Source organism: Pangasianodon hypophthalmus, chromosome 26, assembly GCF_027358585.1.
Source record: "Pangasianodon hypophthalmus isolate fPanHyp1 chromosome 26, fPanHyp1.pri, whole genome shotgun sequence".
Lineage (NCBI taxonomy): Eukaryota > Metazoa > Chordata > Actinopteri > Siluriformes > Pangasiidae > Pangasianodon > Pangasianodon hypophthalmus.
In genome coordinates this window covers 6429442-6442827 of record NC_069735.1, presented here as the reverse complement: position 1 = coordinate 6442827, position 13386 = coordinate 6429442, and the positions used below count along the sequence as shown (strand labels likewise).

General features: G+C 43.6%; 1 pseudogene; it reads left to right on the top strand.

Moving 5' to 3' along the window:
* Positions 1 to 1029: 1029 nt before the first annotated feature.
* On the top strand, positions 1030 to 13374 carry LOC117596195 (coagulation factor X-like; annotated as a pseudogene).
* Positions 13375 to 13386: the final 12 nt, after the last annotated feature.

The window sequence follows — 13386 nt, the reverse complement described above, 5'->3', positions numbered from 1 at the left end:
TCAGCACACTCTTTTATAGAGTTTTACAATACTTATCTCATCAGGAGGGGTTTTCTCCATTCTTTCCTTAAGTCACACCTTGGCCTCACCCCAATTAATATCTGCCCAATTAATATCTGTCTGTTCTTCCTCTCCCTGTTCCCTAGTTCTTAGACTAGGGTCCCTGGGACAATGTTTCAAGTGATACCAAGTAGTACTGCGTTCCACCTATACTGCTGTTGAGGTAGCTCTTACCACTTTGTATGGACCTTCCCTTCTTGGCTCATTCCACTTTCTCCTGAACACCCTCAGATATACCTGATCTCCAGGAACAACTGGAGTTGTTCGCCAATTAATCTGATGGAGAATCCGCCAAACAGGAAGTGAAGCTGTATCTCAGCACCAACTTTACGTACGGACACAAAACTTGGTGGGCATCTTCAGGACCATGACCTGAGGCTATGCAACAAATTATGTGATAGCACCACATACTGGACAAAAGTTACAATAACATGCCAAAAATGCTTACATCTAACTGCCATTTTTGCTACTCCTGCTCCAAATTTTGTCCAATCTTCACCACATTTGGCTCACATATCATGACACCTGTCTAAACAATGCTGCAGCAATGCCACCCTGCTGCCCATTTGTTCATCTAGACCTTTCCTCCTACAGTCAGAGAATTCCAATACTGCCTGTGGTCAAAACATACACATCATGTGTGAAACAACAAACTTCCTGTGATTGCTTAGGCAACAATTGTAGCATGCCTGTGAATGTGTGGCTCACTGAGTCTGGGTGCTTAGCCCCTGAAAATGCTGCTTGCAGCTTTAATGAGGGGGCCAAGCACAGACAGTGCACAGGCAACCTATTCTTATTCTATGTTTTTAGGGGGCCAAGCAACGAAGGTGCATAGGCACACAATTGTTATTCTATGTTTTCTTATTATTAGGGGGCCAAGCACTGAAGGTGCATAGGCACCCGTAACAAATGTCAAAGACTGCAAAGGAGGAGGCGGGAACTGAGTGAACATAAACGTAACGTTTAATCATGAACAACATAAACATAACGTAAAACACAAACACAAAACACACATGCATCTCTCTCTCCCCCTCGCCATCTCCAGCCCCTCCTTTATCCCTCTCTCCCACTGATTAGCAACTCAGTGCCAGGCATGCGTCCTCACAGACTGGCCCCTCACACTTGCTCGTCCCAATCCTCCGCAGGCAGATTTAGGCCTCCAGCCTGATGTACACCCCCTTCCCCCCCTCTCAGGGGGAGCGGTGCTGTCCATGGCAGCCACTCTTCCCTTTATCAGGCAGATGGCAGTGACTCCTCCCCTTTTCAGGCAGACAGCAGTGACTCCTCTGTCCTCCGGCAACCACACTTCCTCAGCGCTGCGATCCTCCCACAGCAGCGAGGGCTCTTCAACAGCGTGTCCCTCTTCCTTCCCGGGTTTCGGCACCAATGTAAGAAACGTCAAAGACGGGCAAGGAGGAGGCAGAAACCAATTTAACATAAACGTAATGTTTAATCATAATCAACGTTAACATAACGTAAAACACAAACACAAAACAAGCGTGCATCTCTCTCTCCCACTCGGCATCTATAGCCACTCCTTTATCCCTCTCTCCCACTGATTAGCCAACTCAGTGCCAGGCATGTGTCCTCACAGCCTGGCCCCTTCCTCCTCCTTGCCACAGTTTGTTTTTTTTTGTTGTTTTTTTTGTTTTTACTGTTTTTTCTCTACTCCTCCTGCAAATTTTCTCCAATCATCACCAGATTTGGCACACTTCATCTTCATCTTCAGAGTAAGGCAAACAAAAGTTATCAAAAGAATTTTGAATATTCCAAACAGTTTGTCTGTAATAGGCCAACAAAATTGACAGCGATGCCGCCAAACAGGAATTGAGGGTGTATCTCAGCAAAGACTTTGTGCACTGACACAAAACTTGGTAGGCACCTCCAGGACCATGACCTGAGGCTATGCAATAAATCTCGTGCAAGTGCCACCTACTGGTCAAAGGTTACAATAACATGCCAAAAATGCTTACATCTAACTGCCATTTTTGCTACTTGTCCTTCACCAAATTTGGCTGACACCTGTCTAAACAGTGCTGCAGGAATGGCACCCCGCTGCCCATTTGTTCATCTAGACCTTTCCTCCTACAGTCAGAGAATTCCACTACTGTCTGTGGTCAAAACATACATGTCATGAGTGAAACTACAAATCACTCTGGAATCCCTTTGCCTAAAGCTATGGCTCTGCTTTCCTGTGATTGCTTAGGCAACAACTGTAGCATGTCTGTGAATGTGTAGCTCACCAAGTCTAGGTGCTTGGCCCCCAAAAATGCTGCTTGCAGCTTTAATTAGGGGGCCAAGCACAGAAGGTGCATAGGCACCCTATTGATATTCTGTGTTTTTCTTATTATTATTCTTCTGCTTCTTCTTCTGGCTAGGGTGTCTATGGCAGACCATAGAACCATGGGAAAAAAAGTTGTGAAATTTGTCATAATGATTGGGGAGAGTCTAAGGAACATTGTGACCAAATTTGGGCAAAGTGCTGCCAACGCTCAAGCACCACCATTGGGTCAAATTTGGACCTAATTTGGAAGTACATTTATGGTCATAACTTTTGAACCATGTTTCCAAAATTTAAAGCCAGGAGTCCTTGGATTCCCTGGGTCGAGAGGAGTTCAATGCACCCTATGACATCATTTCTGCCTAATTAGATTTTCCACCATCTTGGATTTTGTCAAAAAAAGTTTTTTCACTACTCCTCCCACAAATTTTGTCCAATCATCACTAAATTTAGCAAACATCATCTTCAGTGAAACCCTCACAAAAATTATCAAAACAATTTTGAATAGTTCAAAGGGTTTGCCCGTAATGGGCCAACAAATCTGATGGAGAATCCGCCAAACAGGAAGTGAAGCTGTATCTCAGCAACCACTTTGCACAGTGACACAAAACTTGGTGGGCATCTTCAGGGACCATGACCTGAGGCTATGCAACAAAGTTCAAAAGTTTAATAACATGCCAAAAATGCTTACATCTGACTGCCATTTTTGCTACTCCTGCTCCAAATTCTGACCAATTGTGGTGAAGATTGGACAGAATTTGGAGCAGGAGTCTACCGTTCTCCTGTAACACGCTGGCAAATGGAAAAAAAAAAAAACAGAATGTGAGGGTGTATCTCAGCAATGCATTTATGCATCATCACAAAACTTGATAAGTATCTTCAGGTCCATGCACTGAGTGTACCCAAGACGTTTTGTGACTGTGTCAAAAACTGTAACAACTTTCTTTTTTTTTTTTCCTTATATCATTTGAAGAGTTTGTGCTAAATTCACAGTTCATTTTTCCTGTAATTCCCTGAAGTATGCAGAAGTGAACCCACACCAACATCTAAAATTCAAGTGTACTTCCTGTCGATCATTTTGGATTTTGTCAAAAACTCGGGGTTAGGGTTAGGGTTACTCCTCCCACAAAATTTCTCCAATCATCACCAAATTTGGCAAACATCATCAAAAGAGTAAGCCTCACAAAATTTATCAAAAGAATTTTTAATAGTCTATTGGGTTTGTCCGTAATGGGCCAAAGAATCTGATGGCTCTGCTTTCCTGTCTTTGCTTAGGCTACAATTGTAGCATGTCTGTGAATGTGTGGCTCACTGAGTCTCAGTGCTTTAATTATTATTATTATTATTATTATTATTATTATTATTATTGTTGTTGTTGTTGTTGTTGTTGTTGTTAAACTTCTGAGTTAGAAAAAACTGGGTTACAAAATACAATATCACAAAGCAAACTGCAAAAATAATATAAATCTCACATTAAGAAAGCAGTGTAAATAACATGAGCAATAAAAAATACAGATCATTAAAAATGACAAACTAATAATAATAATATGTGAGGTCATTGTATCAACAGCCTGGAACATGACTGTGTAATAATAATAATAATCTTCAATATTAAGCTTTTCAATAATTCAATAATAAGCTTGTTTTGAAATTAATAACTTTTTTTAATTACATGCCAATCTTAAACAGCAAATAAGTAAATCAACTTCCAGAAGAAAAGTTTGGATAACAATAACAGATTATATTCACTGGGATAAAAAAAATAGAATTGTACTGAATTTTGTCTATCCATATACTGTTACTGTTTTCAGTTCAGTATCCATGTGGTAAGGCCCCACTTCAGATTACGCACACTGTTTTACCACGGGCTGTGGGTGGAAATCAGTGCCCGAAAGGCCACTGCCCTTGGCAGGTAACTAATACGTGTACCATATATACATTTTTTTCAGCTATAATAAACTGTACTCACTAGCCTGAAAGCATTGTGCTGTTTACTCCAGAATCTTGTGAAAATATTTTAAAAACATTTTTTTCTATCAACCACTCGTTTTAAAATAAGTCTTTTTCACCAATAGGACCTAGTAGCTCACCGAATCGAAAGAAAATGAAAAAACTGACAGCAGTCAGTTCTGGTAAACGAATTTGATTGGACAAGCAGTGTTCCAAAAGTACTGATATTTAGTATAATAGCCTGGGTACATTTCACTGTGTATCACTCCACGTGTCTGTGTTCACTACATAAAATTCCAATTCTAGCAATAGTTTGTTACAAACCATTACGACACTTACTACAGGCTGTCAGTCTGTGCGTTGGCATGGCAACATGCAACACTATCCAGCTGTGGCATTTTTTGGGAATTTTAGCTGATGGAGCAAAAATAAACAAAATATTTTGCCATATTATGTCTGAAATGTCAGTTACTCAATACTAATATCTTGTATAAAAGCAATATCACACTCACAGTCATGCTGTTGTACTGAATATCAGCACGGCTCCGATTACCTGCGGCCTTGTGCTTACACCCAAATCACAGCAATGCTGATATTCAGTATAAAGCACTCTTGCGATACTGTTTAACTGATCTAACACTGGTTTTGATCATTGTGCATAACTGCTTTTTTACTACTGTTTTACCAGGGGACCATAATATTGACAGAGCAAATGTTGTCTGTATCGCATGCAATTATCCATGAGAGCTATGATGCAGCATCAGCAGACAGCGACTTGGCTCTTTTGCGGCTCAGTGAGCAAGCTACACTTTCAGGAGTCTTGTCGAGGAGATGACGAGAGTCCCCTGACAGTACAAGGACACACATTTCCTGACTGGGATAGTGTCATGGGACAAAGGATGTGCCCATCCAGGCTTCTATGCCATATATACCAAAGTTCCTGGATTGGATTCAGTGTGGCATGGCTACTCCAATCGCCCAACCAGATGCCCTCAACACCTCCTGCTGAGAGTTTAGCTTGTTTAAGATAAGACTACATCTACTCAGTTGCTGATATCATTTTCTGAAATAAAGATATTAAATTCATCATCACTTTTGTGTGTTTCTTTTCTCATCTGTCGTCGTGTACTGTTCATTATACATATGAGATGTCATATATGGGTTTGTTCTGTTCATCATAACATGAGCAACTACATTATACAAGTAATGTGATTCAGCGCTTTATTTGTCAGCATGTAATGACTCACACATTGGTCAGAATACCAATTTAACAAGTTTTTTCCAACCATGGAATGATTCACTTTCAAACAAGCAGTCTTAACTGAAAGCAAGAGAACTATGGATGCAAACAGTCCAGAAAGAATTCAGGTTCACTCTTTCTCAACAAACTCATAGTTCAGTTTGACACCAGAAGTGTTCTAAATTTTAAAGCTAAATGTCAAGTAGTAACATATTGTTAATAGCATTAATAGGTTATGCATAATAATGTATCTTTTTTTCTTTTTTTTTTTTTACTGTGTTTATTGTTCACTTTCTTTCCGTCTCTGTCTCCCCCCCTCTCAGTTATCACTCAGGTTACTGACCTCCTGTGCTTGTCTTTCATAATTCAGTACTCTCTTATAGAGAAGTGCCTTACGATAAAAACTCGGAATGTTTTGAGTCTTCAGGACCTTTCTTTGTCTACTTCTTGCACACTGTGTCACTCCTGAGGGTAAGTACACTGTTAATTTGAAAGGACAGGGTTGAGTTTGTAATGTTTATCATAATCTTAATGTTGATCGTATATTTGTTGGTTTGACAGTGTTGGTTCGATAGTCGACAGTTTATTTATATATTTATATATAAAATGTCTATGTCTGTGTTCAGTCCCCTTGAAAAGTATTGGAACGGCAAGGACAATTCTTTTGTTTTTGCTATACACTGAAGACAATTGGGTTTGAGATCAAAAGATGAATATGAGATGACAGATCAGAATTTCAGCTTTCATTTTCTGATATTCACATCTAGATGTGTTAAACAACATAGAACAAGAAATCTTTGGTGGCAGACCACCCAATTTTTAGTAGAGCAGACGTATAGGTACAGATAGTCTTCAAGTAAATAACACTTAATATTTGGCTGCATATCCCTTGCTTGCAATAACTGCATCGAGTTGTCAACCCACTGACATCACCAAACTGTTGCATTCTTCTTTTATGACGCTTTTCCAGGCTTATAGTGCAGTTGTTCAGTTGCTGTTTGTTTGTGGGGGATTTCTCCCTTCAGGCTCCTCTTCAGGAGGTGAAATGCATGTGAAACTGGGTTAAGGTCTGGTGATTGACTTGGCCAGACTAAAACCTTCCACTTTTTCCCCCTGATGAAGTGCTTTGTTGTGTTGGCAGTATGTTTTGAGTCATTGTCTTGATGTATGATGAAGTTTCTCCCAATCAGACTGGATGATTTCTTTCTCCAGACTTTGGCCTTTCCATCACTTTGGTAGAAGTTAATCTTTGTTCCACAACTTTTGTGGCTCATCTCCATGTTTCTTTGCAAATTTTAATCTGGCCTTACGATTCTTAGTACTGATGAGTGGTTTGCATCTTCTAGTATGGCCTCTGTATTTCTGCTCTTGAATTCTTCTTTGAGTGGTGGATTGTGATACCTTCACGCCTGTCATGTGGAGGTTGTTGGTGATGTCACTGACTGTTGTTTTTGGGGGTTTTTCACAGCTCTCACAATGTTTCTGTCATCAACTTCTGTTGTTTCCTTGGCCGACCTGTTCGATGTCTGGTTGTTAGTACAACAGTGGTTTCTTTCTTTTTCAGGACATTTCATATTGTTGTAGTGGCTATGCCCAATGTTTGTGCAATGGCTCTGATCCACTTTCCCTCTTTTCTCAGCTTCAAAAACCTCTCTGGTCTTCATGTTGGTTTGTCCTTTTTTTTAACAAAAAATGCAGTCTTCACAGGTGAAACCCAGGGCTAAAACCAAGAGTAGACATTCAGAGCTATTAATTGTTTAAACGATCAATCAAACAGGACACACCTTGTCAACAAGAAACACCTGTCAGTCACATGTTCCAATATTTCTGATCATGTGAAAAATGAAAGCTGAAATTCTGATCTGTTGTCTCATTCATGCTTTGATCAAAGATGTCTTCAGTGTATAGCAAAAACAAAAAAAAAACAGTCTTGCCATTCCAATACTTTTGGAGAGGAATGTATAAAAGAGAGAAAAATGTTGTTAATATATCATGAATCGAGAGACCTACAATTTATAAAATGATCCAGCACAGTGGTTATATTAATATATTATGCTGAATATGCAATGTCAATTAAATATGAGTCAATGAATATGACTCCATACAATGCAATATGTTATTGATAAGCTGTGGTGTGGCTGTGTACATAGTGTTCCTTCACACCAAGGATGCCAACCAGGTCCTCACACGCCACAGGCGAGCCAACAGCATATTTGAGGAACTGAAAAAGGGTGACATGGCGCGCAAGTGCATGGAAGAACGGTGCAGTTACGAGGAGGCCCGAGAGATCTTTGAGGACGACAAAAAGACGCCATGTGCTTTTTCTTTCTTTCACCATTTTCCTTCAAACACTTTTTGGCCTCATCACATTTTGAAATGCGCACAGTACTGTATCTGAAAGTGTTTTCCTTCTCTCTCTAGAATGAGTTCTGGAACATATACAAAGGTAAGGGACTGTAATCAAGAGTAACTTTTTCAACAATAATCTAGTCAGATGTTGACTTACAGTTGGAATCAGTATCACATTTCAAGATTTAATCCACAGTTTTAAGAAAACCTTCTATTTCTTACAAATGGGTTCATAGATGGAGATGCCTGCATATCTCAGCCTTGTCTCAACAAGGGTGTGTGTAAAGATGGACTAGGCCGATATACCTGTTACTGCCCTGAATTGTTTCGGGGTATAACTGTGAGATTGGTAAGGCTCTCCAACATCATATACACAGACATATACATAGCCTTTATGTGTTGGCAGAACCTCATTTTAAATAAATCTTTGGATTCAGCAATGCCACAGCTGTGTGAATTTAATAATGGTGGTTGTGACCACTTCTGCAAAGTGGACCAGAAGATGGAAACTGCAATCTGCTCTTGTGCCAAAGGTTACAACCTAGCATCCGAAAGGAAGACTTGTACATCTGATGGTAAGAGAAGGACAAGAAATAGATTTCCACACAATTTATCCACTAGTTACCCACTTGATCCAAATGACTCAAAAGCATCCCAGTATTAGAGCCAGCCATAATTGATTAGGGTTTAAATTAATCTCTAGAGAATAGTATAGAGAGTCAGTATAAAGAGGAGCATGGATACCATGTTTATATCCTGTGACATGAGAGATCACAGAGAGGCCAAACACAAGCACCCAGAGGCAGAAATGTGCAGAACGTGTTCTTTATTTTTGAAGTGGAGGTTGGGGGAAGGTGAAGAAGGGAGTGATGAAAGGTGGCGTGTAGGTGGCAGTGAGAGGTTGTCCCGGCGTGAAGCGGAGCGAGCAAGCAGCAGCGGCGCAGCGGCGGGACAGATGATGCACGGCAGGTGCTTTCAGAGAACGGGGCAGTTGTCGTGCAGAGGGTGAGGCTCGTCTTCTCTGCTTACGTCTCCTTCTGTGGGAAGAGAAGATCTAAGGACACCGTTAGAGGGCTTGTAAGCCTCACCTACCTGACTCCTTTTATATCCCTTGGTCTTCTCTGTGAGGGTAGATTTTGGCCGCTGCTCTTATTGGTTGCCAGACACGCTGCATTAGGCTGCTCCGCCTCTGACGCACTCTGGCTGTCCAAAACAATGGGGGTGCTGAAGCGGCGCTGTCCTTTCAGCACCCTGCCGGCAGTTGTATGAAGAGCGATGGAAGAATTATGTGCACCATCACAGTACCTCCCCTCAGCTCTGAGCCTACTGCCGGCATGCGATGGGCCCAGAGTGAGTAGCGCAGGGACAGCCCATCCGCATTACCATGCTGAGCCCCCGCCCGATGTTGCACTGTGAAGTTGTAGTCTAGGAGGGAGAGGAACCACCTCGTCACTCTGGCGTTAGTATCTTTGGCCTTAGCCATCCATTGGACAGGGGCATGGTTGGTTACCAGGGTGAAGGGCCACACGGCCAGATAGTGTTTAAGCTCGTCCACGGCCCATTTGATGGCTAGAGCCTCTCTCTAGTTCGTCTCCGCGGGGGTCAGCTTTCGGCTCACGAAGAGGACCTGGTGCTCCGGGGAGAGGCAATCAAGGAAAAGTTGGGCACGAATCATCTATAATAACCAGCCAACCCCAAAAAGGCACGTACCTGTTTCTTGGTGGTAGGTTTAGGATACTCACACACGGCTTCAACTGTCTTCTCATGAGGAGGCCCCGGCCAATGCGGTATCCCAGGTACTGTGCCTCAGTTAATCCCAGATGGCATTTCTTGGGGTTGGCCGTCAGCCCAGACTTCCGGAGCTCCCCCAGGACCTCCCTGAGATGGTGTAGGTGGTCGGACCAGGTGGAGTAGTATATTACTACATCGTCTAGATAGGCCGCAGAGTAGTGGCGGTGGGGCCGTAGGACGACGTCCATTAATCTTTGGAAGGTGGCTGGAGCCCTGTGCAGTCCAAAGGGGAGGACTCAGTACTGGCAGTGGCCACAGGAGGTGGAGAAGGTTGTCTTGTGCTAAGCTGCTGGGCTCAGGGCCACCTGCCAGTACCCCTTGGTCAGGTCTAGCATAGATATGAAATGGGCCCTTCCCAATCGCTCCACCAAGACCTGGTTCAGCTTCCGGAAGTCATTACATAGCCGGATACTCCCATCAGGTTTTGGCACCACCACGATGGGGCTGGACCACAGGCTGGTTGACTCCTCGATGATGCCGTCTCGGAGCATCCGGCTGGCCTCTTCCTCGATTGCCTTGCAACGGGCCTCTGGGACGCGGTAGGGACACTGCCGGACCATGACTCCGGGAGGGGTTTTGATGTCGTGGTGGACCAGGTGCGTAAGGTCGGGGTTGGAGGAGAAGACATCCAGTTCTTGGTTCTGGGCTTGAGTGAGCTCCTCTCCTCTGTGGACCAAGGTACACTCCGACAAATCAGTGGGAAGGCTCACAAACACAGACACAGCAGGGGTAGGCTCAGTCCATTTTTCTTTAGCAAATTGATGTGATATACAGTCAGGTCCATAAATATTGGGACAGTGACACAGTTTTGGTAATTTTGCCTCTGTACACCACCACAGTGGATTTGAAATGAAGCAGTCAAGATGTGACTGAAGTGTAGACTTTCAGCTTTAATTCAAGGGGTTTAACAAAAATATTGCATTAACCGTTTAGGAATTACAGCCATTTTTTACAGAGTTTCTCCATTTTCACAGGCTCAAAAGTAATGGGACAATTGACTGATAAGCAGTTTCATGGCCAGCTGTGGCCTGTTTCCTCCTTATATCATGATAAATTAAGGAGATAAAAGGTCTGGAGCTGATTCCAAGTGTTGAATTTGCATTTGGTAGCTGTTCATGGGAACTCTCAGTATGCCGTCCAAAGAGGTGTTGATGCAAGTGAAGGAGGCCATCATTAGGCTGAAAGACCAAAACAGACCTATCAGAGAGATAGCAGGAACTTTAGGAGGGCCAAATCAACAATTTGGTACATTCTTAAAAAGAAGGAATGCACTGGCGAGCTCAGCAACACCAAAAGGCCTGGGAGACCACAGAAAACAACTAAAGTGGATGATTGCAGAATTCTTTTCTTATTGAAGAATAACCCCTTCACAACATCTAGCCAAGTCAGGAACACTCTGGAGGAGGTAGGCCTATCATTGTCAAAGTCTACAATCAAGAGCCACCTTCATGAATGTAAATACAGACGGTTTACCTCAAGATACAAACCGCTGGTAACGCTCAAGAACACAAAGGCCAGATTAGACTTTGCTAAAAAACCTCTAAAAAAAGCCTGACCAGTTCTGATGCAAGATTAACTTGTACCAGAATGATGGGAAGAGAAAAGTATGGAGAAGGAAAGGAAGGGCTCATGATCCAAAGCATACCACATCATCCGTCAAACATGTGGAGGCAGTGTTATGGCATGGGCATGTTTGGCTGCCAATGGAACTGGGTCACTGGGGTTTATTGATAATGTGACTGTTGATAGAAGTAGCAGGATGAATTCTAAAGTGTACAGAGCTATACTTTCTGCTCAGATTCAGTCAAATGCTGCAAAACTGATAGGACAGCGCTTCACAGTACAGATGGATAACAACCCAAAACATACTGTGAAAGCAGCCCAAGAGCTTGGAAATTAAATGTTCTTAAATGGCCGAGTCAGTCACCTGACCTCAACCCAACTGAGCTGCTTTTCACTTACTGAAGACAAATCTGAAGGCAGAAAGACCCACAAACAAGCAGCAACTGAAGATGGCTGCAGTAAAGACCTGGCAAATCATCTCAAGGGAGGAAACTCAGCATTTGGTGATGTCCATGGGGTCCAGACTTCAGGTAGTCATTGACTGCAAAGGATGTACCTCCAAGTAATAAAAATAATCCTAATATTTATGATTATATTAGTTTGTCCCATTACTTTTGAGCCTGTGAAAATGGAGGAACTCTGTAAAAAATGGCTGTAATTCCTAAACGGTTAATGCAATATTTTTGTTAAACCCCTTGAATTAAAGCTGAAAGTCTATGCTTCAGTCACATCTTGACTGCTTCATTTCAAATCCACTGTGGTGGTGTACAGAGGCAAAATTACCAAAACTGTGTCACTGTCCCAATATTTATGGACCTGACTGTACCTGAGTGTCTGCGCGCTTACCTGGCTGCTGCAGGTGATAGTTGACCGGCCCCACCTTCTCGAGGACCATAGCGATCCACAGCAGTCGGTCCATCTGGCTACGAGGGGTGAACTTCAGGTCATAGCTCCATCGGTGGAACTCTGCCACCGTGCTGGCAGGGGAGAGGCCACAGGGAAGAAGGATCTCGTTCTTCACTATGTCGTACTGCGCGGCCTCCTCTGGATGAAGGGCATGGTAGGCCAGCTGGGCCTCTACTGTGAGGAGTGGAGCAAGGGTGTGGGCCCAGTCCTCCCTGGGCCAACCTTCCGTCTGGGCGACACGTTCAAACGTGTGTAAATAGGCCTCTACGTCATCATCGGCTGTGAGCTTGGTTTAGGAGGTCCTGGGCCTCGCGGCAGAGCCGGGGACAGGGACCCGGAGCGGCATCTGGCTTCTTCCTCAGCTCAAAGAGCTCTTGGGTGGTGGCGTGGAGGCCGGAGGCTAGCTCCTGGGTCAGGGCTTGCTGCTGCAGGCTCAGCTGGAGAAGTGTAGCTTCCATCACGATGCTAGGTACTGTGTTCATGCCCGCATCCTCCACCACTGTGACATGCGAGATCACAGAGAGGCTGAACACAAGCACTCAGAGGCAGAAATGTGCAGAATGTGCTCTTTATTTTTGAAGTGGAGGTTGGGGGAAGGTGAAGAAGGGAGTGATGAAAGGTGGCGTGTAGGTGGTTGGGGAAGGACAAAAAGTGTTACATGCCATTGAACAGGTACTGATGCATACGAACTACCAGCCCGACACCTACAACAATGACACTGCCCTCATCAAGCTTGGAAAGCCCACTACCTTCACCAAGTACTTCCTCCCAGCATGCCTCCCCGAATGTGACTTTGCAGAACGTGTGCTCATGCAACAAGAACACGCCATGGTGAGTGGATTTGGTCGTCTCCATGAGGGTGGTCTACAGGCCACTATCCTGCAAAAGCTCAATGTGCCCTATTCCAGACCATTCCATCTGCAAAGAGTCCACCAAGTTCAAAATCTGCATGTTCTGTGCAGGCTATGGCAGGGACGAAAAAGATGCGTGTCAGGGTGACAGCAGTGACCCACATGTCACCAGATACAAAAACACATGGTTCGTGACGGGTGTGGTAAGCTGGGGTGAGGGCTGTGCTCGCAAAGACAAGTATGGCGTCTACATGCAGGTCTCCAAGTACCTCAAGTGGATTGAGACCGTCATGGAAAAGGTCATGGCCGAAACTAAAACCACCAAGAAATCCAGGAAAAAGAGGTGGGCATCTGGGCACATGCAAGTGATTCGGATGTGAATGAAGATCAATTAT